The 5,511-nt window shown below is 43.1% G+C and overlaps 1 protein-coding gene across 6 annotated transcripts in view; it reads left to right on the top strand.

Annotated features, from left to right (window-relative positions):
- Gng2 (G protein subunit gamma 2) overlaps positions 1–5,511 on the top strand; it is a 98,265-nt gene that overhangs the window by 66,411 nt on the left and 26,343 nt on the right. The gene's annotated exons all lie outside the window — the stretch shown is intronic.

Here is a 5,511-nt window from a genome sequence, read left to right as displayed (position 1 = left end):
GAGAGAGAGAGAGAGAGAGAGAGAGAGAGAGAGAGAGAGAGAGAGAGGAGAAAGGAAGAAGGAAAGAGGGAGAGGGAGGGAGGAAGGAAGGAAAGAAGAAAGAAAGAAAGATAGAAAGAAAGAAAGAAAGAAAGAAAGAAAGAAAGAAAGAAAGAAAGAAAGAAAGAAGGGAGGGAAGGAGGGAGGAAGGAAGGAAGGAAGGAAGGAAGGAAGGAAGGAAGGAAGGAAGGAAGGAAGGGAGGGGAGAGAATGTGAGAGAGAGAGAGAGAGACGAGGAGAACTGAGTGACAATGCACTCTGTATTCTTCCTAACCCTGAACTTAAAAAAGGAAGCTGAACCATGTATATTGCATCATCAGTGGCGTGGGCCTTTTGACTCCATGATTCTCTCGGAGACCAGTGATCATAGGCTGACAAAGGAGCTCCTAGTTGGGGCTAAATCTGCACTTTCTAACGGAGTATGTGTGTCACTGGCTACTGGAAAAGGCAAAACCCAACCTACATTGCATCTGGTCACCTGCAAATTAGTCCCTTTTTTGAGTGGTTTCCAGAAAATGGGAAGAGAGAAGCTGGCACACTAGTGTCAGGCTTATTGTTTGACTCAAGAATGTGTGCCTGCTCCAAGGTAAGAAGGGCCAGACCTGGGTGGCTCCCTCTTGGGATGTTGTCATGTGGCCCTCCTACCAAAGAGCTACTGAGTCAGATGTATCAGGAGCATGTGTGGTAGGATAGAGCAAGAGTCTACGCTGATGCTCTGCTCATCCTCAAGGCTGGGCACTTAGTGTACAGAGGAAGGCCGAGTGCACAGTGCCGCGGAGGACTTTCATTCATTAAACAGTAGTTAGCAGGCACGTACTAGGGAGCATTTTCAAGTCGCTGCTCTTAGTTTGCATTAACGAAGGCAAGACATTGCTGATAACAAAATTAATTCAGTACTGTACTACATTAAGGGATTATAGTACGCTGAAAGAAAGAACTAGAGTGGAATGCCAGGGAGTGACAGGAGCTGGGTGGAAGCCTTCCGGAGGCACGTTCAGGGAACTTGATATTTGAACCTGGGCCTGCGTAAGTAAAGTTCATGGGTAGTACCACCTGACGGCATTGCAGATAGGGGGTGGGGGGACCTTAAGCAATAAGCGCTCATTTGCTGGTTCCCATGGAATGGATGACTCTCTGGGGTGAGTTGTTGTTCATACTGCAAGTTACCACTACACACACGCGTGCGCACACGCGCACACACACACGCACACGCACACACACCTCCTCTAGAAAGTGAAGTGATTTTAATTTTTTCTGTCACTCATGTGTCAATATTTACATTATACATCCTAACGAGCGGTTCCATCAGCACAGAACCTCTTTTTATTCCTGCAATCAATAAATACTATTTTAAATTCCCTCTCTATATACATAAAATAAACAGCCATGCCAAAATCCTTTGATTTATAAGGAATGATTAGAGGCAAAATGTTAAGAGGCAAAAGTGGGCGGGACACGGAACCTTTCCACCCATAATGCCATTGCGCATGTGCTAAGACCCTTGGGGAAACCTAGAGCAGACTGTTTAGTGAAGATAGATACACAGCTATTTTAGTGGTTCAGTAGCAGGTCTAACGAATATTGTATAAATGTCTGAGCAAAATAAATGATCTTTAATAATACCAGTCAGCAAGGAAGAACAACAGCAACAAAAAAGTCAGAGAAAAGATTTGGATTATCCTGGTACAGGATTCTAGACTGTTGTGGATGCAAATCACCACAACTGCTATAGGCACGAGCATCTGTGTTGGGAGAACAGAGAACTTAGCTGGAGACCAGAGCTGGTGATGTGGGCCTGGGGCAGGCAGCATTTCTCTTGCCAGAAACACTGGCTGCGGGCTCTGCTGGCCCTTTGTATACAGGAAACAGGCCCGAGGAAAGACGCAGCCGCCAATTCCGCAAGCCTGCCTGTTACGCCTGCCAGTTTATTCTGTGGTACAAAGAAACCTTTACACATGCCATTTGTGGACATGGGTCTGCCCTGCAGAAGGGAACAGTGAGAGGAGCTGTTTTTCTAGCATCATTGAGAAAGCTCACAGCATGTTCCAGAATCTGCCCAGCAGCTGGTTCCCATAGAAACGTAATAGACTGCGCGGTTGTTGCTTCTGGATGCCACCCGTTAAACACTCAATACATCCTTGATAATTTAAAATCATGATTGACTTTGAAATTACTATCATCTCTTTGACAGATTGCTCATGAAAATTAGAAATTTCAAAGGCAGACGTGAGGATTTCTTTACTCCCTCCTCCAAAGCAGATCCCCCCCCGAACTATTTAAATTCTCATTTATTATTTAACTTCTTTATTACTAGCATTCATAGATTTTTCTCCTTTGCCTTTCCTATTCCATGATTTCTTCTCCATGCTCTTTGCTGTACGAAATGTAGATGTTTATATAGTATTTTTAGTCATCATGCTCAGGGGTGGTTCTGTAAACAGTAGCGGTCACTGTTTTCTGTCCATAATTTACAATGGACTGCAGCAAGGTTAGGCACACCTGTGAAATGCTCACTTTAAGGCTAAGCAAGAGAGGGCCTAGGAAGACTGGCATTTATACCGTGTCATAGCTGGAAGCTCCTGTGCCAACTAGAATCCAGCATTCCTGTTTCCTGATGGATGGTTTTTCAGTCTTGTGTCGTTTTTCATCACTTTCATCAAGGGAACTCCCAGACAATACAGAGATGAAAGCAAACCTGAGTGGGAGGCCCAGGTCACATTTGGAGATCTCAGCATCTCTGTTGACCAGCTGACTTGTCTCATTTAGTAAGCCAGCGGGAACATTGGAGCCTTCACAAGAAAGCTCAGCCAGGGAAGTCTACCAAACCCCAGGAAGCGTTTTTTTTTAGGTTTGGGATCCACTAAGGATTTAAGAATGAAGCACTGGTTTCTTATAAAGAAATTAATTAGATAATCTCTTCAAGGAACCACCCATTGCCTGCTGCTACAGAGGATTAGACATCAGTAGGTTAACATCCATTGCCATAGAAACTAGCTTGTATTTCTCTGTCCTCAGAATCCTGTGGTTTGTGATCAAGGCTTCCTTCCATACATATAATAATTTTAAAAAAAGCCAGCATATATAATACCAAATACTCTCTTGGTGGGAACAAAGCTCACCTAGTATCCAGAATACCAGCTTCCATTTACTGAGACAACCCGGGGCTTTATCCAAAGCTCAGATGAAAGCTGAAAGCTGACATGCCATCTTAGCATGGCAATACAACCTCTTCCGTTTCATTTTACAAAATTGGTGATTTTGAAAGTAACACTTCTATCGAGTTCCGTATTTTTCATGAAGGCCATGAAAATCAGCTAGCCTGTGTCCACAAGAAAGGCTCCATCCTGTACAAGACAGTGCTTTCAAAAGCAGCAGCTTGCTGGGAATCTCGGAGAGCTGTCAGTCCTGGCTCAGGCCACCTGTAAGGAAGCTGTGCAGAGTCTTCCTCACTACCCACGCCAGGGAGTCAGCCCCCTTGCAGAGTGGAAGGAAGCACTGGAGTATTGCTTTCTCTCCCTCCCTAAGTGGCACTTGCTTCCAGGGAAATACAAGTGTGAGTCTGCAGTCATTCCCTGGGCCTCTTTTCTTCCCAGCTAGCCCAATAGCAGGTCTGGTTGTTAGTTTCATTCACATTAGCTCCCCAGGAAGCTACAGAGACCTACAGAATGTAAGAAATGGCTTTTATGTGTGTGCAGGCGACTAAACATGTGCCACAAACCCCAGACTGATGCTTTGAAGATGTGAATTGAGAAGCATCTAAAGAAAGTCTTTCCCAGGAAGGCAGGGCATTTTTTCTCACTAGTGTGCCCTTTTAAGCTAAGCCTCCATTTCCTCTGAGGAGGGAGCTAGTGCTTGCATTTCCCCTGTGTCACACTGAGGATTAAGTAGGGTGATGCTTGAATGAACCTGGCCCAACTGTGTCACATGCCAAACTTTTGGTGTAGAGGTGAAATTTATTAACATGGACTCCTTGTCCCTTAGTGAAAGAATAGAACCAGGAGACAGAATGGGACTGGGGACTACTCTTGGGAAATTTCTGTTTTCCTTACAATCTAGTCTACTCTTTAGCCAGTCCCATGGTTCCATCCCATGGCATGAAGGCAGACCTGTGAACTCCCTGAACTCCCTGAGGCTACCTAGGATGGTACCTTGTCTTGCTGTGTCTCTCCACCATTCCTCTTGTCCCCCTCCCTCTGTTCTGCTTCCCATCTCTTGTCTTCCCTGTCTTCTACACACAAGTTAGTGACTCGTGGAACCCATGATTGTTCAGCACCTTCTGTGTCCAAGCTCCTGCATGCTGTTGGTGTGGACACATATACACTGCATGTACACACACCGTGTATGTGCCCTGCCCCATCTATTTTCTTCTATGTTTTCATTCTGTGCCTCAAACCTTCTCAGTGTAGCTCAAAAGTGAGGAAAGGCAAGGAAACCAAGACACCGTGACTTCAAAAAGATCTTTATGACTACCCAGTTGTTGAAGTGTTTGGCTGGGGCTGAATGAGTGAAGATGCATGGTGGATTCTATTTCAGATGTCCTGGGACTTGACAGTGTTAAGGGAGAAGGAGTAACTCCTGATATATCAACACACGGTATGGTGTATGTGCTGATTGGCAGAGATCCATTCACTACTTTGCTATTTCCAAAGTTCAAGTGGCCAGCTGATAGCAGAAAGAGATGCAAGACTAAAAGCTACCAAGAGACTGGGCAGATTCATATGTTATCATTATTGGATTTAGAGTACAGCCATCATTTGTCCAGATGTTCACTAAATTGTAAGTGTATATAATCTGATATTAGTACATATGCTAATATCATCAGTGTATATAATACTACCAATATATGTGATATATAATGGATAATGTCACTTATGATATATGTTATATATACAACATATAATGTTAGTGTATTTGCAGTAAATTTGAGTAAGGATCAAAATGTGCATGGCGAAGTGCCCAAGCTCAACTTGCATGATTATAGTGTGACCATTTAGCACAGATATATGCAGAAAAATCATTGTAAAATCTCTGAAAATTTTTAATTGGGACATTTTAAAATTGGTCTTCCAATTTAAAATGGACTAACCACCATGTACTAGTGATATGGCTAGCTGGCCAATGAAAATAACAAAGACTGGCTGGGAGACTATAACCTCTAATTTGTCTTCCAGATCTATAAATTGTTCATTATCAGTTTAATATAAAACAAGCTAATCAAACCCTGCTCTGACACATGCACACACATACACACACACACACACACACACACACACACACACACACCTATGAAGACTATCAAAACATGGTGCAGAGAAAAGCACAATTGTAATTAAAAGTTTCCAGTGAAATTTGTCAGAATGCTTAAAAAAAAAAACCAACCAACCAAAACCCTCCACAATTAACCTAAAAATATATATAATAAAATATACAATATATATATATGTATATATATATACATGTACATACACACAC

Source organism: Grammomys surdaster, unplaced genomic scaffold (genome assembly GCF_004785775.1).
Source record: "Grammomys surdaster isolate TR1022 unplaced genomic scaffold, NIH_TR_1.0 126198, whole genome shotgun sequence".
Taxonomy (NCBI): domain Eukaryota; kingdom Metazoa; phylum Chordata; class Mammalia; order Rodentia; family Muridae; genus Grammomys; species Grammomys surdaster.
Note: the sequence above shows the minus strand (reverse complement) of the source record. Positions and strands in the feature narration are given on the sequence as shown.